This window comes from Haliotis asinina, chromosome 6 (assembly GCF_037392515.1).
Source record: "Haliotis asinina isolate JCU_RB_2024 chromosome 6, JCU_Hal_asi_v2, whole genome shotgun sequence".
Taxonomy (NCBI): Eukaryota; Metazoa; Mollusca; class Gastropoda; order Lepetellida; family Haliotidae; genus Haliotis; species Haliotis asinina.
This window is the reverse complement of record NC_090285.1, coordinates 69,801,992-69,824,866: the sequence shown is the minus strand read 5'-3', so window position 1 is coordinate 69,824,866 and position 22,875 is coordinate 69,801,992. Positions and strand designations below refer to the sequence as shown.

General features: G+C 41.5%; 1 protein-coding gene across 3 annotated transcripts in view; it reads left to right on the top strand.

Annotated features, from left to right (window-relative positions):
* Nucleotides 1–20,486: 20,486 nt before the first annotated feature.
* The window catches only part of LOC137287046 (uncharacterized), a 45,197-nt gene continuing 42,808 nt past the window's right edge, over nucleotides 20,487–22,875 (top strand). For all 3 annotated transcript variants that reach the window (XM_067819157.1, XM_067819156.1, XM_067819155.1), the window contains exon 1: nucleotides 20,487–20,565. The gene's annotated coding sequence lies outside the window, so the exon portion shown is untranslated. The remainder of the gene's footprint in view (nucleotides 20,566–22,875) is intronic.

Below are 22,875 nucleotides of genomic sequence, written 5' to 3'. Positions count from 1 at the left end.
AGTAGCATGTACCACTGAAGTGACTCTTTCTATCTTGCTTTCTCAACTTCACATATCGAACCACTTAATGTCTTCATAACTTGATCTGCCATACTGTCAGACAGCCGCATTGCACCATCTCTCGTATCCATTTCTCTTGAATATTCAATGCGACAAATTGCCAAAATGTCGCGTAGTTCCATTTGGTAATTTTTGCCACATTTTGCTTTCTTGTGTGAGGGGGCAATATAACAATGCGATGACGTGACAATGCAACAACGTGACAATATCCCTTCGACGATTCCACCTTGTATAATTGCTTTACACATTTGAACCAGGCAATGGTATCGACGCTCATGGTCAGCGCCGGCCCTGTCCTCGACTTGAAATCTTGCGTGCTCCTCCATCCGGCAATAGATGGAGATCTCCTTCCTCAAGGTGGACCCATGGCGTCGTTTAAACGCCCCAGCCTTCACGACAAGCCGTCAGGCAATATAGTCACGCTGAGTATCGGGTTATGCAGAATGTGACTAATGAACATCCGGTATATTCACTCACTCCTGCTGATTGAAACTGAAAGCGTCACAGGTTAGAACCACACAATGACCTGTTTCCTCTAGAAATGTCTTCTGATAATGGTGTCTGTCGCATTGTATTTGTCTGCATATAACAAACACACAGGTCATTACTTCATCGATGCAGGATTTGGCAGACCACATTCCATATTGTCTTCACCTTGGAGCGCTTCCTACCGGTAATAACCTCACCCTTTCTACTGGTGTGTTCCGAGACTGCCTCAAACAAGCTGTCATTTGGACTCTTCTGAAAAAGGCCGGTCAGAATGTAGACACACTAAAAAACTACAGGCCTGTCTCAAACTCGAACTTACCTGTGATCTTGGAGTTGCTAGGATAGGAGGAGTGGCTCTGCAGTTGTTCCGGTCATATATCGACCAGAGACAACAGACTGATGTCAAAGGTCATGGCCTCGCCACCCTAAGATGGGCCCCCCAAGGCTCTGTTCTGGGTGTTGTGTTGTTTGTGTTGTATGCAAACGGTCTTGGAGAAGTCACAAGGCAGAACGATACGGGCCATCAACAATATGCAAATGATACACATCTTGTTGGTGCATTTGAACCAACATACATATATGAAGCATTGCTGAAACCAGCCACACTACACTACCCAAATAAAGTCATGGGCGACAGAGAGGAAATTACAGTTCAAAGAAGACAAGACAGACGCACTGCTGGTTGGTGTGAACTGACGAATCATGACACTGTAATTGTTGGTCAATCAACAATCAAGTTCTCCCCAACAGTGAAAGATCTTGGAGTGTTTAGAGATCCACAACTGTCCATGGAATCACAGGTCAGCTGTCCACCTGTAGGACGTGCTACTACCATCTCAGATGTATTGGTCAGATAAGATATCTCACTACAACAAGTGCAGGAAATACTCTTATCCAATGCTTAGTGCTGTCCTGGTTGGACAATGCAAACAGTATCATGTGGCGGGGTCAGCATTGCTGCTAGCGCTCTTCAAAGGCTGTAGGGGATACAAAAGACGGGAGCACGTATTCTATCAAGAACATCGCGGACATCACACATTACATCAGTTCTGATGGAGTTACATTGGCTGCGGGTGAAGTAGGGGATAAATTTCAAAGTCTCCTGTCTAACCTACCAGTGTTTCTGTGGACAGGCACCAACCTATCCATCTCACCTGATACAAACCAAACATGGTTCTACGGTCTCGGGACTCTCAGCAGCTGGTAGTTCAATCAACTGAACACCTATGGCTACAAGGCCTTCAGCACAGTTGGCCCTCGACTGAACAATGATCTTCCTGTTCCACTCAGGACTGCAACCTCCTTAGACTCTTTAAGGTCAAACCTCAAAAACATTTCTGTTTAGGAATTTCCTTTGAAATAAATCTGTAGCGCTTTGACCATGTACTAGTGCATGGAGTCAAGCGCTCTACAAATAAACTGTATTGTTGTTACTATTAATTGCCCTGAAAAACCCCGAATGCCCCGCACTATTTTCCAGAATTGTCTGTCGGTGAAAGATTAACGATATGTGACGCCAGTAATCAAAGTGACAGGGATCAAACAGAACAGCGTCTCAAGGCGCAAAACCAACATCGCGTGATACAGGTCATAAATTAAACTCTGACGGAAACTAAGGTAACTATATTAATGTAATGATCGTGAATCTTCATTAACAGGTTGCTTGAAAAAGTGTGAATATAATAATTCTGACAAGTACAGTCAGGTTTTTTTTTATCGAACAGAATATCCAAATCGCAGGGATAATTTCCGTGAACAAGTGCCATGAATTAATAGAGACAAGTATCAGAATTCAACTACAGACGGCGAACTGTCGATATATGAATTGGTGCCGCCTTCCGGATAATCAAGCAATTACATACTATATAAAGAACTGAGGTTTGGGATCAATACTCATTTCCCAGAGCTTGAAAGAGGATCCCTTTTAGGTACCCGTCATAAACATTTATGTCGTCTGGCTTCACGCCGCATTCAGGTATGTAAATTGCGTATCTTAAAACCTCCTGTGGAGAACTCTGCATCCGAGCATCTGGCGGACGCTAGATGATTGGTAACCATCTCATCTTGCTGTTTTTCTGTTTCTGAACACCATGCATGCAGTAACTGTGTTCCAGGGTCGTACAGGACCTGACATGTCACTGTCATAGACTAGGTGTGCTCTTTATTCAGCGCGCAGTGTTTATACATGCAGTGTGCTACACGTAACACATGTCGATAGAACTGTAACCCATTTAACATTTCCGTGAATGTGACGTCATAAATATGACCGGATAATATTTGCTAAATAACGGTGGCAAGATGTTGAAAATTACCTTTTGAGCGATGAGCTTATGTGTCTATTTGATTATCTATTTTTGAATCCTGATTTAGTACACACATACTGGAGATGAAGTATTAAGTGAGCAGATTAGACTAGCCGATGCCGCACCTGACGTGAACCCACGAAACTGAGGTGTGGCACAACGTCGCCGTTAGGTCAGCAAGGCACAGGAACAGCAACAGCAGCCGTCTTTGGCTACAGCATGTTGTTCAATGTCCCGCATTCAGCAGCAGGTGTACAAGTGTGGGAGTTGTTCACTCCTATGTCCAGAGAAGGACATTATTCCAAGGACCATGATGACCGCTGGTCAACACGTCACTTTGACGACTAGATGGGTCGTGACGTTTCCCTATGTTGCTCTGTCCATAATCACAGGTTATTTTATAGATGGTAAATTTTTGGTTGTTGTTATTGTTGCTGTTGACGCTGGAGGACGCGAAAAGGTTGTAAAAAGGGGTTGTTTTTGGAGTCGGCTGGTGTGACGTGGTGTTTGAACAGCGTAGGGAATGGCTATCTTGACAGACGGACGGTTTCATTCACATGTTTATGTAAACAGACCTTATAGGCTTGATGGTTTAGGTCTTTGGGTATGACGTGACAGGGTAGCAGTAATGATCCGTTGACTATTTCGGGTGGGTAGTGGTTAAGTGAAGAATGTCAACTGCATAGAACCTAACCACTATCCATCAAAAAATAGTCAACAGAACCGTTGCTACAACCGTCACTTCCTACCAAAACACTGGAACCATCAAACCTATCAGGTCTGTGATTAAAACCGCCCGTCTGTCGTCTGTATTTAGCGCTGATTATCCATCGGAATACCGTGGCCGTTCGACAAGGGGATAACAGTGTATTACATGAAACGAAATCTTTAACAAAACACACAGGGTGGGCATGTAGCTGTTGTGTGGTAGTAGATGTTGTTGTAAGGGTAGTTGTAGTTCATGTCATCATGTGACAAACACTTGAGCGTCCAAATTTCAAGCGGACGTGTAATGAGAGGTATATCCATTCAGCTGTTAGACTGTTGCGTTATGTGATTCTATGTCTTTACACGTCGCCAAAACCACCTGCCAAGTGCTGATGACGTGTTGCACGTGAAACAACGCTATCCAGTCCCCGTCCAACACATCCCTCGGTTCCAGAAGAGGGGTATGGCAACGATGACGTGATTCGTGAGGCTCACTGACAAGTCGTGCTGTCATGTACAGCTGCATGTGTCCCATCGCAATGACGTACGTGACCTTAAACTGTGAGCTTCAATATATATATCGATTACTCATCAATCTTGTATGGCCAGTTACTGAGTTTTGATCGTTAAACTCGGTGTAGGGCAGTCGTTCTGGGATCATCTCGTAACACCCTGTCACCAGCTATGACCGCACTCACAGCTGACAGTGGGTCTGGACCAGCGTTCATCAACTCATTACCCATGTTTAACAGCCGAACCTTTCCTATATCTCCGTAAACAATGGGATGATGTGCCAAACAACGATGTAGCTCCCGAGTAAATATGGCTGTAACGTTATACACAAGTACACTCTTGATCTGTACACATTTGACATTCAATACAATACACTCATTACCTCTTAGTGGCTGATTAAAGTACTATGATACAAACGATGTTGTTAGTTGTCCTCACGTGCAGAATAAAACATTCCATTTCTTGTTGTCAAGCAACGCTTTCATTCTAAAGTACACTCACACTGACAGAGATAGTCATACATTTTATTGTGGTTGGTCACAGTCAGTGAGCGTTTTTAAAAACGTTCACGTCAAGTTCACGTCAGTGCCAACGAAATGTCACGGTTCTGAAACAGATAACGCCTGAACAACAAGCAGTCAGGCACCCCACGACACAAACAGACAGCAACTGTTAATAACAGATGCCAACATGCATCAACGAGCGCAAGGGTGAAACAGAATCGCTGTTACAGGATACGAGAAGACATAATTGAAATTGCCTTGACTATGCATGTTTAACTGCAGTCACTGTCGCAATGGCGAAAATAATATTTAGAGAAGGACAAGAAGTTAATGTTCTAAACACGAACAGTACATATTTGGAACACATTTTTACACGATACGTGTGCAACCCCACATATATTTCATGGTCAACAAATTTAACTTTTCTTACCATATTTGAGTGTGATAGTCGTGCATGTGGGTCCGTGGGTTTGAATTCCCCTTTTCATACCAGATATGATCTCTACTTTGCGAGCATTAAATTGGCACTCATGTTTCTTTCCAAAATGGATGGAGTTTCAGTCGATTCCTGCAGTACTTTTGAAAACGGATGATCAGTGTGATAGACATTTTAGAGGTTTGTGGGCAATACTAAAGTGCAATGCTTTATTGATAACAACAGTTCTTAGTTATTGATGCGATGTTTGGGTATGGATTCTTATACGGTTGTCAAACATGAGTAAACCGCTACACCACAACACGGACCTATATACATGAACAGGCATAATAACAACAAGTAGGTTTGAATCCAAGGGACTGACATCAACGACAATGGATGGTGGTAACAATGTGATGACAAAAAGAGGACGCCAATGGTAAATGGTAAATGAGGCAGAAACACACTCTCAGAGTTTATCATTCAATATGGAACCACATCCGGTGGTACATGAGTATATGCAATGGGATGTAGACTATAAAAAGTATGCAAGGAGGTGACAGGGAAATGGACACAATGATTACCCATATTGGTATTTTTACGATTGATATTTTGTCAGTATGTCAATGCATAAACACACCATTATTCATAATTTCAAAGTTTAGAATGCAACACAGCGAGCGGCCAGGCAGCGGTTATATAGGTCAAGCGTTGACGGAGGCAGTTTGATGTTAATCTGTGTGTGTCTGTCGTGTCGTCAACACGCCAACCAGCCCTTATATAGAAAGTCACTCGTTCAAGACCGAGCACTTACGACCATTGACACAGGGAGCATATTGATTAATGAAACAATCCATGATATATCAATATTTCTGTGACGTAGCTATGTTTGCGGACTCATCAACTTTCAGCGAAATACTGACGCTTTAAAGGAATACTGTTTGGGATTTCTCAATAAACAAAACGACACTAACATTACTCAAAAACCAGGTTGAAAATGTTAGCTGTGGAAATTGGTACATTGGCGATAGCAAAGTAGAGGTTGTAGCATACCATAAGTATCTAAGACTCGTGTTTTTTCGAAAGCGTGTGAGACACTTGCAGTGCAAGCAGAAAGAGCACTACACGCCGTAAAGCGTTTTATTTGTAACTATAAGAACTTCCCCAATGAGTCTTCATTCAAATTGTTTAATGGAAAAATCCAGCCAATCCTTTCATGTGGAGCGGACGCTTGGTGCATCAAATGTGTAACGGTTAAGAATTTACCGTGACAAACGATGTAAGAAATCCCCTGTGAACCAGCAAAACAGAACAAAGACAAGTCGTAAACGTTCAAATTATGTATTGTTATGCAAGGAGAGCAAGGTATACAAAGTCACAAGTCAATATAACAATGCTGATTACATATTCAATACAGATGAGACAAAATCTAAGTCAATGGGTCACAAAATACAATATAGCAAACTCACCAAAGTCTCAGTATGAGAGGTAATCAATTATGCAGAATGTCAACACAGTGATCGGTGTGACAGCAGATGATGTAGGTCAGGCGTTGACAGGTTTTGACGATTAAGCGTGGCAGTGATGTAACTCCAGCAAATATGAATGAGTGTGTTTGTGTCACCCTCCGCACGGCAACCAGCCTTTATATATATTTACTAAGTCATTTCCCGAAAGTTCGGGCACAAACGGCAATCATCAACACTGTAAAATAAGTCTCCCGGAAGTAAACACATCGAAAACAAGGAGCAGATAAATTCCGGAAAACCAGAATCCTAAAAGTGTTGACCAGCTATTAAAACGAAATGTGACCCATCATATTTAATATTCAAAACAGTAAACATTGTGACCCAATAATAATTATTACTTAATTAATAACAAAATATACAGAAAATACACACTCGTAACAAATGTAACAAGAACAGAGAAAAAGTTGATACTAAATTCTGTAAATTCATTCCGAAAAGTGGATATAAAGCTGCCAATAAAATTATACTAGCAGAAAGTGGAAGCTTCTCTCCGATCATCGTTGCCGGGTAATATGCTTCTGGATAAGACTGATCAGACAACCTCTTAACAGAATGTCAAGAAATAGTTATGAATTTCTAAAGAAATTAGATGGTGCGGGAGATACAGACTGGGTCTCACACTTAACATTGCCTGTCTGGGGTATGTTATTTACGTCGTATTGCATGGTAGTGCTGTTACTGAGTACATCGAATAAATATACATTGCACTGTTGGCCTCAGGGGCATTCATACCAATAACGTCTGGTCTGGTCTGGTCTGGTCTGGTCTGGTCTGGTCCATCTTCCACTTTCTAATGACAATTTATGATTAGATGTTATGAAATATAGAATAGGTTTCCACATATTTTCTGACAGCACTACGTATTTGTCGAGTGGAGGTAAGTTTTTAACAAAATATACATGACCGATAGGATCATTTAGCAATAATAGCTGGAGTGCTGTGATCAATTGTTTTTATGAGATCATTGTATGCAGATGGGATGAGATATCGCATACATTTGTCATTCTACGTCAAGACCATGACCCAGCAGCCCCTCTACAACACCTAAACCAGCTGCACCACCCCAATTAATAAAGTCCAAACTAGTGTCTATAGAGAGGCATCCCCTCCGACCAATACATTCATTTCGACTCCAACCACCCCATGAGAACCAAAACTGGCATTATCTCCACCCTCAACAAACGAGCCCTCAACCTCTGTATCAGTCCTACTGCACAAATTTAGCATCTCCGCTGTGTTGTCACCAAATTCAACTAATACGCACCAGAGATAGTGGATAAAAACTACACACTCCACTCGACAAGAAAATCGACCACCAACAAACCGGAACCAGCACCTATTCGTACCTCTCTCACTTCATGGGAAAGACCTCCCACCACATCAGCCGTCTCCTAAACCTATTTTACCAACTCCACACCCCTGAAAACGCTACTGAAAGCTAATGGCAGTCACACCTAAAACAACATCAACCCAGAGTTGTTGTCTACAAAATCAGCTGTGACTTGCCGATGCCTTTGAAGGCGAAACGTCCCGGTCCATAAATATCAGAATCAAAGAACACTCATTATCCACCATTAAATCAGACCGAAAATCAACAAGACAACATCAAATGTCCCAATCACAACATTAGGACAATGTAGAGATACTTTCGAAAAACCAACAGGACTCCACCCAAAAAAAACCAAACCTTGAAAACATTCAAATTCGGAGACACATGCCCTAAGTCAACAGAGACCAGGGATATCTCATCCCATTGTGCATACAATAAACTCATAAAATCAACATATCACTCCAGCTATTTTTGCTAACTGATCCTCTCAGCCATGTATATTTTGCTTCTGCATCAATTACCATTGGCTTCCTGTTGCTGTGACCACATCATTACCACATCCATTGTTGTTAATCCCTTTGATTAAAATCTACTTGTTGGTATTGCTTTATGCCTGTTCATGTATACACGTGTCCGTGCGGTGCTGTGCTGTGCTGTGCTGTGCTGTTGTACTTCACTCATGCTTCACACCGTACAAGAACTCATGCAGAAACGTTACATCATTTAATAAAGAAGTTCTTATCAATAAAAAAAACCCTTGTCTCCCATGCTATGAAGACTCCAAAGAACAAAAGTGTACCCTACACACCGAGGATGGATCCCAGGTAGTATTTTCTGTTCGGTGAACCGCACACTATTATACAATTAGCACATGGGGATGATGCAATTGAATAATTTAAGCATATACACGTCATTCAACACTTGTCAGATTCATCTTGCCTAGGCGTTTTGAGTAACTCTCATACCCCATATTTCACACTGGCACGTTTCTCGACATGTTTGAAAATACAAGATAAATCTTATGGATAAGAACTTCTTGTTTCAATTTTTCCCGAACGTTTCTGGGTTAGTTCTTGGCCCTTCGTCAGGTGGATAATGAACAGTTCAGTATATTTATAGTGATATAAGGAAGCCAGATATGTAAATTGGTATATGCAAGCAAGATATAAAGAGATAAAAAAAGGCCTTCTTGAAGATAGGTATGTACAAACATGAGGTGAGATTAAAGACAGGACTACAGTCACAGGATATGTTTTCACGATAAGGGCAAGGGTATTGTTACATAGCAGAGTGGTTTGGTAATAACTGCAAATGTGTATTGCACGGTGACTTTAATGCTCACACCGCGGCTGAAAGGGATTATATCATTGATGCTGATACAGACTATCTACAAATGTTACGGCGAATAATTTGCCGTGACATAAGGTGTAAGAAATCCCCTCAGAACTAGCAAAATACAACACTAAGAAGTCTGAAATTTTCAAGAATTTGTATTCAGCAAAAACAACGGCAAGATACAAAAGATTCACAAGAGAGGTTTCATGTGTAATACAACTGAGACAAATCTAAAGTAATGGGTCACAAATATAATGTCAACTCGCCGAAGTCTTGGTGTGAGAGTGAGAAACAGTTTTACTGAATGTAACACGACGAGCGGTCAGGCAGCGGTTATGTAGTTCGAGCGTTGACTGAGGCAAGCAGGGTTAATTACTCCAGTTAATCTCTGTGTGTCCGTCCCGTGAACACGCCAACCAGCCTTTATAAACATAGTCACCGATTCGGGAATGTTCGAGCACAATACGACTATCGCCATTTACGTACAAGCTTCTAATAGTCTCCCGGAAGTACACACAACTAATATAATCACTTAGTCAAGAGGAGGTAACTCTAACCCTACTTTAAAGCCTGCTGCCAAAGTATGAAAACTACTGAACATTTATTATACGAAATGTGATCCATAATAACAATCACTCAAAACTCCAAACATTGTGACCCAAATAATCATTATTACTTAATCAATATTACAATTTACAGAAAATACACTCTCGAAGCACAAATATGTGACAAGTATCTTGTTGTCACGTTTTCACTCGCACGCAAATCATCTGATCCTGTCCTATTTAACTATGGAAGACAAATTTCAGAAGTATATAAACAGATGAGTGTTCATATTGTCAATAGTCGATAGGAAAACGATATCAATTGAATGGTTATGTATCAACTTCAGGAACCAGCCTGGTAGACTGACTACAAGTGAATGGAATAACAGCCCAGTGTCCGCCCTCTTTCCTCTCTCCCCACACGCAGGGAGAATGTGTGTGTGAGAGATAGAAGGGGAGAAATTTAAGTAATATACAAGAAGCTGCAGAGCCATTAAATAATGTCACAGTTTCACCTATGTTCTGTGTTTTTGTGTCATTAATTGAATATGGTCCCACTCTAGCTGTATACAAATTATCAGACGTTTCATATTCTGTGGTTCTGAAGTTTGTGGCTTTAAACCCAAACAGGTACATCACCAACCATGATCCAAGCAACCACCTTGATTTGATAAGGATTGTTGTTGGTTACATTACTTTTGAAGGATGAATTCAAACATTGTTGTAAGAAATTATTTGACCCGAAAATAGCAGAAGGTATTCAATCCAAAAAAGTACTTGGTGAATGTAATACCTCCTGGCAAACTCTTGAACACGGACTCTCTGCACAGTCTTCCTGTTGGTGATTCTCCTGTCACACCACAAACGTGGTTCTCTTAATTCACTTCTTAACCCATATACAACTACCGAGCCACACTTTGATAAGACAGTGCAAGACTTTGTTCACCTGTTATGTGATACCTGTTCACCTTTTCCTGTAACCGAAGGGCTTCTTTCAGGGGAAATTACTCTTGCAGGAATCTATCAGGCTATACGTTACCTAAAGAGCCGAAAAGCTTAAGGAGAAGATGGAGAAGTTCTTGACATGTTCCATTGACGTGCACATACATTAACTGTATGTTTTATTTAATAGAATGTTTGAATCTGGAAACTTTCCTACAGTTCGAAATATATGCATGATTCTCACACTCCATAAGTCAGGCGATAAGGCAGGCTCTAACTATGACTGGGGATAGCTATTTTGAACATTTTCTATAGCTGTCTTCAGAAAGGTTTGAGGACTTGGATAGAACTGAACGACTTCATATTGAAATCGAACCGTGAAGGTCCGGGCTAGAATAGGCCTTCAGCAACCCACGCTTGTCATAAAAGGTGACTGCTTGTCGTAAGAGGCGACTAACGGCATCGGGTGGTCAGACTCGCTGACTTGGTTGAACCACGCCATCGATTCCCAATTGCGCAGATCGATGCTCATGTTGTTGATCACTGGATTGTCTGGTCCAGACTCGATTATTTACAGACCGCCGCCATGTAGCTGGAATATTGCTAAGTGCGGCGTAAAACTTAACCCACTCACTCATATTGAAATCACATGCAGGCAGCGGGTTTAGCGGGTCTGTCACCGACAATATATTCACTCTACAAGCATTGATCAATATTTGGGAAAAAATGCTTGTTAGGTGCTATTGTGTATTCACCGACTTCAAAAAGGCCTTTGACAATATAGACGGAAACACATTATTTATTGATTTAGCATTAAAGGGTTGATGTGGGCAAATGTATGATGTAGTTAATAATATGTATGCATGAGCTAAATCACATGTGAGATCAAACTAAACAAGAACCTTTATCACATCAGCAGGTGTTCGACAAGGATTCATTCAAGTCCTATACTTATCACCTTTTTCATAAATGAGCTTGTGACTTACATGTATGGTAAATGTGACCACTGTATATTTGTTACACAAGCTGTTTTTGAGATAACACTGCTGTTGTTTGTCGGTGACGTTACAATGTGCTCTTATAAAGTTTCGGGGTTACAAAAACAACTGAATGTGCTCCAGTCGTCATGTGAATAATGGGGATTGTAAACCAAAAGTTACTTTGTTGTGTAATCTGACTGGTTGAAAAACATGATTAAATGGTATTAGATTCCCGGAAACTGAAAGACTATTCACCGCGTATTGACACGTAAACAATTGTTTTGTTGTGTCATCAACAGTGGTGACGTCATTCAAATCATATTGTGACGTAAAGTCAGAATGACGTCACAAATGAGCAACTCCAGATGCTACCATGGGAACCAGCTGAAACGGCCATCTGATGACACTTCACTGCTGTGTCCGTATTCGATGTAAACGAGTGCAGACACTAAAACCCCTTTGGTTTACTTTTGTGTTTACAATGTCGATAAACATCATGTGTTGGCCAATTTCCAGGTGTTACTGAGTATTTGAAGCACGGGAATATTTCATTTGAAACCTCCGGCTGACGCCGTCGGTTCCAAATGCATTCCCGTGCTTCAAATACTCAATAACACCGGAAATTGGCCAACACATGATGTTTATCTCCTAATTTAAAGTCAGTTTAAACACAATAAATATTATTATATTCAGAAATGACGGCATTGTTGCTAAACGTGAAAACCAGGCTGAAACCACCATAATTCTCAAAACTATATCAATTATATTTTCATACACATGCATTGTACAGATTTAGGCATTCTTTTTTCCAGCAACGTTAAATCTTCATGTGAAACGCTGGCAACTCAGGCGTCACGTACCATGATGTCTCGGTTCAAATTATTTCGAAAACAAACATGAAAACAAACAACAAAGTTTCAACATTTCTGTTGTATTCGCCAGGTATATCGAGGACAAGCGGTGTGAAACCGAACTTACACTCACACTAAAATCTTGCAATAGAGAGGGATCAGTTCTCCTGTCAAACAACGATATGGCTTCATGGCATTTGAAGCGGATGTTTGATATACTGGTTATACAGTCGTGAATAAACTTCTTATCTGTGTTACTGTATAAACATTTGACTGGACCACGTGCTGTTGAAACACCGGGAGCACGTTACACTCCTCTCAGTCCTGTTTTATCCCGGTAACAGGCTCATGTAAGCTTGTGCTGATGTCCAGGGTCCGAGGTTATAAACAAAATTTCGTGCTCAACTCAAGTTTATGCTCAAATTCGTGCTCATGCTCAAAATCGCGCTCAGTCGAGTTTCGTACTCAAGCAAAGGTTATGAAACATTTTGAGCACGTACTCAGCTGAGTACAACTCAAGCTCGGCTTGAGTATGCTCGATGTACTCTTTGTTTATGATACAAGCGGCAATTTGGAACTCTTCCGTCAGGAAAGGTAAGAAGAACGACCCGGATGTTGTCGTCTGCTCTATTTACAATGGCAACCGAGGGTGTGCCCGAGTTGAAAAAACGTGGGAAAGGATGGTCGGAGGCTGAGGAGGTTTGCCTCATACAAGAGGTACTCCAGAGAGAGAGAGAACTCTCTTTGGAGACATCAAAGGGTGTGGAGCAAAGTCCATCCATCGACAGCGTAGCGATGGGTGGCAAGAAGTCACGAACACCTTAAACGCGTAAGTTGTTCATCATCTTTCCATATTCAGGCTCTGCACATTAACTATTCCTCCCAGAAATATCACCACATCACTGATTCACTAGCTACCATGTTTTCACAACAACCAGTCTCTTGAAGCAAATAACAAATAATCTGTTCGGGAAAATTCAAGACATATTTTGCAAACAAGGAATAATTTCTGCGCGTCGTTCATAATTAATGGCTGTGGGTTGGAGGTGAGTGGTTATGCTGAAAGTTATAAATAAGTATTTACCATTTGAATGAACTCCCAACCTCCGACCCCCGACACGTGATAAAATAGTTTTCATTGACAACCAAAGCCCTCTGCAAAGGTAAAACTTATCGCTAACATACATTTCACGTACGTTAATGTTTCGATCTGTGACACGTCCTCGACCCTTGAACCAATACACTGGCCAATAGAAATGGCACTGACGCGTACTGCACCAATGAAATCATCTAGGTATTTTTATATTGGGGAAAACCCAATGTACGTACCTGCAATGTTGCGGAATGCCTCCTTTGCACGAACGGCGTCCCTTCCAACTGGAAACTTGATGAAATTTCTGGAAAGCTGTGCTATTTTTAATGATACTGTCCGTATGCATCTGCCGGCAGTTGATCTGGAAATGTTGAGGCTATCCCCAACCAACAGATGCATAGCTCCAGTCGCCAAAAAGCGGAGACAGATGAGTAGCTGCAAAAGTGGTGGCAGTGAACAGTTCCGTGCTGTGTGCCTGGGTAAATTCAGTAGACCGACCAAATAAATGATCGTTCTCGGCCTAAAACGATATCTGTCGAAGACCTCGTCCTCTCCCATACCTTCGAGCGGATTCGAACGATCTCGAAATACTCTCGGTACGCGCGATCTCCTCCGAGCCTGCCGAATCTGACGCAGGTGAGCTGCCATTGTTGACATCGAACTCAGCGTTGAGCACGGTCCTTAGCATACTTGAGATCATAAGGGTTTCATGCTCAAGTTGAGCACGAACACGTACTCAGATTTATTTATAACCTCCATTTACTGAGTCTGAGTTCTGAGTTGAACACAAAACCGGATTTGAGCACGAGATCGTACTCAGGAAAGTTTTATAACCTCGGGGTCAGGTCTTTATCTCAAGATATATTAGTGGAGTTATCTCTATTGTGAAAAGCACTCCATATAATGATGACATTGATCTTGTCTTCTATTTTCTAGCATATATTACATATATATTAAAAGTCTTGAGTGAAAATGATGATCACATTTCACAGTGCTTAAATAAGCGTCTCAATGACGTGAACACTGAACAGAGTTGTTCTCTTGTGTGTGGGTCCTGATAAGACTATGGTCAGGTCACAGGCAAACTGTAGAGCAACTGGGGTTGCGCAGCATAGAGAAAATGACAAGTCTCTTCCCTCGCTTCGGATCGAAAATTATTTTTCACGTCAAAATAATATGTCGCCACCATCAAAGGACTGTGATCTCAGATTTCCTACCCCATGTTTAATAATTACTCACGTGAAACATGTTTTATTCAACATTTTAAGCGCCGCTCATGGTATTCATATCGTTCTTCGCCTCCATTCAGTCTAAGTAAACTTAGTCTCAGTGTATTTCGTTACACTCCACCTCTGGTCTAACAAAACCTAGTAGAAGGTCACGTCAGGTAACCTTTGAGCGACCAATAACCGTCCAATCAAGCGCGAAACAGTTAAATAGATTTAACCAATCAGACAACGGCTACTATTTAGGGATCGGAGGGACTTTCAAAATATTCAGGTCACTGACACCGATCTCTCCACAAACAAAAATCCATATATAACACAGTTATTTGACCTGCAGTATATACGCTTTGGGGTTTCTGTTGACATGGTTACCATTTGGTAATTTTTCGCGAGATAACATCCTTAAATATTGCCAAAACACTATTTTCAGCGACTGTTTACTAACCGTTGTCATGGTTGTACGTACGTGTCCATCACCCGGAAGTGAGCGTACGCTAAATAGCTTTCGGAATTGTTCGGGTACGAACGTTTTCGAGATAAAAAGTTCAAAAGGTATGTGCGAATGTCTACTTTCACGATTTGGTAAGCTGTGTTCTGACTGGTCGATCTCAAAGGTTGCCTAACGCTACCTCCCATATGGTATCATTAGACTCAGTAGTGGAGTGTAACGAAAAGTACTGAGGATAAGTTTACTTAGACTGCGCCTCCATTACCCCTGCCAGCTTCCGGGTGAACGAAGTGACGAAGCAAGAATAAACAGAAATTAAAATGAAATACCATATTGCCTAATTTCATCATGAACCTGTTTGAGTTTATTTGTATTATCTGTCGTCGCTATTGTTGGAATTTTCGCAACATGTATTTTACATAAAAACACTTCTGGCGTAATAGGAGAATGAAGCAGGGGAGGTAACTGTAAATATTCCAGATGGAATAATGCCGTCCTGTTCCATCACTCCGCGGAACCGGAAGCTCGAAACGGTGAATGGAGGTGAAGAACGGTCTGATATACCACGGCTTGCTTTTAAAATGTTGACTAAAATATTTCACGTGAGTAATTGTTCAGCTTGGAGATGGAAATGTGAGAGCACAACCCAGTGAAGAAATGGGAGTATACCTTTGATGGTGGTGATATTTTACTTTGACATGAGAAATATTTTTCGAACCGAAGCGAAGAAAGAACGTTGCCAGCCTTTGCTCGCTTCGCTCGCATGTAAGAAGACTGGTCGTTTTCTCTATGTTGCGCAACCCATTTACGTTACAGTTTGCTTATGATCTGATGGAACTATGATCTGATAGAACTATGATCTGATAGATCTATGATCAGATAGAACTATGATCAGATAGAACTATGATCTGATGCGACAAAGGTAGCAGTATCTACCTGAATCTACCTATCTGAATCCACAATCTTTCTGGTCATTGTAACATTCACATAAGAATCGGCAAATATACCAACGTCACTATCACATGGTACACACATTGCACTAAACTACATCGAAACATGCCATTAAATGTACCAGCTTCACTATCACATGATACACACTCATTGGACAAACCTACATAGAAACAAGTCATTAAATGTACCAATGTAACTATCACATGGCACATGCACTGGACCAACCTGCATAGAGACATGAAGCTTTGTTTGACATTAACAGTCAGTTTTAATTAGGAGCGCATGTATCACCTCTAAGAGTCAGGTGTCCAGGTTTCCAGCATTGTTTCTGTTCACAATTGTGTCAATTCGTCTTGGATTGAAGGTACTCACTTCATTACATTTCAGTTTTGCTTTTGCTTTGATCACAGTAGAATATGATAAATTTTACTATTTTAGGCTGTTTTTCAAAGCATAGACAACATGTACGTTCGTACTTATCATCTAGCCTGTCAACCTAACTTTTGGGACTGCAGTTTTTGCAAATAAACTGACGGGCAAAAGAAACTGTACCATTCTCAGATTCCATTATACATAAACATATTACAAGACCACAACACACAACCATTTTAGTACGAGTATGTGAAAATGCACTGGTTCTGCGAAAACCAATTTTAATGATGAAAAATGTAATATACGTGCGTTACATGACCTGCAGTCAGTATTCCAAGACCATAAACAAGACGATTTCTTCAGCTGACATGCCTAGATTAACTGCCGAACAGCGCTAGAGGGCGATTGGAATGCTCCAACTGGGGTCCAGGCATGCTCATGTGGCAAAAATCTTTGGTTTCACTCGAACAGCAACAAGAAGGCTGCGGACAAGACTGGGGCAAACAGGTAGCACTACTGACAGGCCAAGGAGCGGCAGACCACGAGTTACCATCGACAATGAAAACCGGTACCTGCGTTTATTGCGTCTTTGTAATCGCTTCATCATCGTTGCATCATGTGGTCAGTCGAAGAACAGTTACCAGACGACTGAGACATTATGGTAATCGAGCTTATCGACCATGCCGTGGGATGACCTTGACCCTTCGTCATAGTCGTCACAGACTGAGGTGGGCCCGCACTGTGCGGCATTGGCAGAATCGGAATTGGCAACGAATTCTGTTTTACTGATGAAAGCAGTTTTCAGTTATTCCATACAGACGGTCGAGTTCGAGTCTACCGTCGTACAGGTGAGAGAACGCACCCTGCTGTATTCAAGAGATGATTCCTTTTGGCTGAGGGAGTGTTATGGTCTAGGACGCCAGAGAGATATACAGAGATTTGACGACGCAGCTGGTAGTTTTCGATGCAAACTTAACAGCACAGCGTTACATTGATCAAGTTTTGCTTCCTGTTGTGTGGCCATACTTACAGCAACATCGGCGTGTCATGTTCCAGCAAGATAATGCCAGGCCACATACTGCTAGGATTGCACAAGACTTTCACCAGCATAATAACGTGAATGTTTTGCTATGGCCAGTTCGATCCCTGACTTTTCGTCGATTGAACTCTTGTGGGATCACGTAGACAGACAAATTCGTTCACGTAACCCACCACCTGCAAATCGTCCAGAAATGCATTGACAGTGGAGTGGCAGACCATTGGAAACAAAGTTATTCTGCGATTGATTAACTCAATCCCGTTGCTGACATTGAATTGTGTTTGATAATGACTCCCCCGATCTGATCCGATCTGATCATTTCAACAAGCTCCAATAACTCTCATAACAAAGTACAAATTTCATTCATTCCGGGTGTGGGTTCAATAGATGTAATGTCTGACAGGGACGTAAGCATTGCTTCACCGACATGACTCCGGGTTAGATTTACACTTGTGTGAAAATCACAACCTCTTACCCAGGACAGACACATGAACTATGTTGTCCCACGACGCAAAGTTCATGATCAATAACGTGTATAAGTGTTTCAGCAAGGAAGCTGAAAGGGGTATTCCCTTGTTATCAATAAAACAATTTACAAACAGGGGCTTGAACATACAACGTACTGCTTTGGATTATCTCCCCTGAGAGGTCACCAAGAGATCCGAAGGACCTGGGGTACGTTTCAAAACTCAAACGTGGTAGCTAAACTTACCATCGAGGGACGACTCCATCAGAAAAATAAACACGTGTCTTCAGGAACACTTAACAAGATTATTAAGGACGAACATACAATAGATACACAATATGTAATGAAAACTTTTAACGAAGTTTGGGTTCGTATACAAGCGTGTATCCAGTACAAAACTGTCACTTTGTGAAAGATCTGACCGTGAGCAAATGAAACCGAACTATTTACGTGCACTTGCAGAAAAAGAGTAAGTTATGAAGCGGTATACTTCGATGAAAGGTTGCACCGCACACTACATCACACACCATCATACCAGTGACTTGCCAGAACAGAGGGTACCACCCGGGAAAGTGGTAAGACTTCTGATTGTCCTTGTGGGCTTGCATTTTGTTTTTCTACCTGGATGTGATCTTGTGTTCAGGTCAAGGCTAACTGATAGTACAGACGATCACACAGAAGTGAACACTACTGTCTTCACGAAGTATGTACCAGAACAACTCCCTAACGTACGTATGTTAAGCGAGAACTTATCATCTGATTCCAATGTATGAAATTATCACGTGTGACGTGCAAGTATATAAACACTAGGGGTTTGTCACTAAAATCTGTTAATGTAGTATCTTATATATGTATACATTCTTAAATACATCTTGGACAAAAAAAGATAAAGTGGTGTTCGTCTTCTAACAGTAAGATTTAAAGCTAAATAATGGACACATGTTCTTTCTTCTCTCGGTGCAAGAAAATACCCAGTCTTGACAGTCTTCATCAGGAAGAAATTCCACACTGTAAAAGGTTAAGTCCGGTGTGATGAATAATATGAGCATAGAGACTCAGCGATGACACCGGGGCTGCGTTTCACAAAAGCCTCCTAAACTTAGCAGGTCGTAGCCCACAGTAATTGTCCGATTTCACATTTGACGTCATACTGTGAATCATGAATCCGTATTGTGTTGGGTCTCTAACGTTCTGCACAGTTAGAAAACAACATGCCTGGGAAATCTATAGCTGGACATCATGTCAAGATCATCCCGAGGGTCGAGCACGTTCTCATGCCTTATTAGTTAGTGTGTTTTAGTCACTTGTACCATAATCGTTGACGCCATCTGGGTACTAGTAGTGGTTACGACCTCCTAAACCATTTACAGGTCAGTCGGGGTTCTACATTTTGGGCTGTTTACGACACAGTGTAAATGTACGAGGTCTTTGTGAAACGGGGTGAAAAAGTAAGGGGTGGTCAACGACCTGCTTTACGAGGTCGGACCGGTAAGGTGGCTTTTTTGTGAAACAGGCCCCGGGTGTTCTGGATGCCTCACCCAACCAGTGTTCTACCTGCCTTACCCTACCAGTGTTCTACATGCCTCACCCTACCAGTGTTCTACATGCCTCACCCTACCAGTGTTCTGCATGCCTCACCCTACCAGTGTTCTATGTGCCTTCCTCACGAAAGCAAGGTCAAATATTGACTTAGAATTTGTATTTATATGTCGCTCTGATTTACAGATGTTGTGAATTCTACATTTGTCTACTGCCCACAGTTAGTGCTTTCAAACGGCCTTCTGGTGTTGAGTTTATTGTGTATTGTGTGTTCACACAGGTAATATGGCGGAGGTTTTTCATTGTTTTCATTGATGCTTTCTTTTCGCTGAGTGCTGCACATTGGCCTGACAAAGGTTATGCTCTGATCGTTATATTCGGATCGTTATACACATCTCCCAGCCGCGCCAGCTTCATTGTTACAGATCGACAGTGGACTGATCCAAGGGAGGTAACTACATACGTGGCGTATCGGTGAAGCGACTATATGGTAGATTATTTTGGATAGATAAAGGTCGGCTGGTATTAAATAAAAATGTTATGGAATTTTATGAGATATGTTATAGTTTCCCATGTATAGACAGGGCGACTTCTAAACTACTTGATGAAACAGGAAATAGTCCAGGTGAACAAAGCACATTAAAACCTCCAATTATCTAGAAATACAGGTGTGACAAAATTGTCACACAACTGATACCTGCGGATAACCAGTGATAACCCTGTGTGTGTCATAGTTTACAGACAAAACTACAACACTGATACCATGACAACAAAACACGGATTACATCAGCAATATAACACACCACTGACAGAGAACCGAAAGTGAAACTAGGATGACGTCACGGGACAGTTTAGTTCGTCAGTGTTGGTCTTCAGTAAGTCATACATACTGCAGCCGTTGATTTCTCTTCGCTTGGATGCTGTGTGGGTCAGTATCTTTACGTCTTATAGATGTTTGTCAGGGATCCTCTTTGTCTAGGCGTACGAACAGCCCATATTTGAAGGGTGAGGGGTTAATGATTTTAATTGGTGTTAAAGGCATATATATGTATGTACTCTGGGTGAAGATTTATATGTGTGTTTTATACTCAGGATCACCATTGTCTCGAGGCGGGATCTGTTGATAGCAACATTTTGAGCTTGCTGATAGACAGATGTGTACATATACTGGACAGACTTACGAAACACCTCACAGGGGCATTACTTCCTGAACACCTCACTGGGGCATTACTTCCTGAACACCTCACAGGGGCATTACTTCCTGAACACCTCACTGGGGCATTACTTCTTGAAACACCTCACAGGGGCATTACTTCTTGAAACACCTCACTGGGGCATTACTTCCTGAACACCTCACTGGGGCATTACTTCCTGAACACCTCACTGGGGCATTACTTCCTGAACACCTCACTGGGGCATTACTTCTTGAAACACCTCACAGGGGCATTACTTCTTGAAACACCTCACTGGGGCATTACTTCTTGAAACACCTCACAGGGGCATTACTTCTTGAAACACCTCACTGGGGCATTACTTCCTGAACACCTCACTGGGGCATTACTTCCTGAACACCTCACTGGGGCATTACTTCCTGAACACCTCACTGGGGCATTACTTCCTGAACACCTCACTGGGGCATTACTTCTTGAAACACCTCACTGGGGCATTACTTCCTGAACACCTCACGGGTCAGATAAGTACGGCATCACGCTTGGAAACACGTGATTGGTCAGTTACGTTTTGAAACACCACACTGGGGCATCACTTTTTGAAACAGCGTCAACATGTGCAGTCTGATTATCTGGTAAATATGTTAGTTGAGATTTCAAATGTGAAAAGTAACTTCAGTCAAAAGACCACCCCAAACCACTTTATCTTCATCTTTCAATAACCCTTTCGTGAACTGTGTTATAATAATGTATTCTCCTTCATTTAAGGACCAAGGATAAACACAATAAAGTCAACTGAAACTTATGCTGTATGCAATGATTTCATCAAGTAAGGAATTGTGCCGCAATAATATTTGGAATGTCAGATATTTTCATTGAGAATTTTAAATGACATTTCAAACGTTTAAGAACTATTATATCAATGCTTTTAAACAACTATCGAATTTCTTTATGCCGCATAAACCTGGATGCCATGCTTTACTATGGCACTCTAAAAAATAGTTTAGGTATTGAAGCTACGTGCAGTTACATCAACTGGTGACTCACCACAAACACGGCTAAAAATAACGGGTCAAGTACAAAGTACATGCATTGGCGTACAGAACTACACACACATGCACTCATACTAAAACTGGGTCGCTAGCTTTAACCGCCTTTTACTGTGGCCTGTTAATACGAAGGCGATAACACAGCTCCTTCTTTAATATAGGTGTACAACACCCATCACCATGTAAGACTGCCTTGCTACAGATTCAACTGTGCTTAAAACCGCTCGACCTGACACCATTAGTCTCAGCTGGTTCCTTCCTCTACACGAGTTTACGTATATCTCAGTTGTATTGAACAACTGACTTCATTGTTTATGTGTTTAGGACGGTTACTGTAACGCTTGACCGCTTTGAACCCTTCTCTTACATCAGTGAAACACAATCAGCTTGACCGCTTTGAACCCTTCTCTTACATCAGTGAAACACAATCAGCTTGACCGCTTTGAACCCTTCTCTTACATCAGTGAAACACAATCAGTCATCGTTCGAAGTTTTTATTCTTGGTCGTTCGGTTGACAGCACTGACAGCATGGTGGGGTTTTTTTAATACTAAAATTTCTGGCACATATAATTTCGTAATGTGAATACTTTGCTACTTTCCACATCTAAATAATGTTAAAAAAAATTGCAAAGAACACGCACTACCGACATAGCCAAAATATCCGGTCTTAGTTTCTGACGCTGCAATACCACATAGTGCAATTTTTCTTGAGGTTGACACTGATTATAAACGGCATTATTTAGAATATCTGCACAGAAACACCTTGATTTGTTGTTTTGGCGACAACAATGGTCCCGGTTAATTGAGAATGGGTGAAAAACACTTTGCTTCGTTCTAAAAAATGTTCGTTCCTTCATACTTACATATACACCCTTCACAAACCCTCCACATGCGGATATACAACATGGCCGCGACATTTTTAAACCAAGGGAAGTATTATAACTGTCCACATTAGCCGTTTTAACTGGCATCTACTTCTCTAACTTACGACAAAACTCAGACTTAAGTTTATTTTGAGA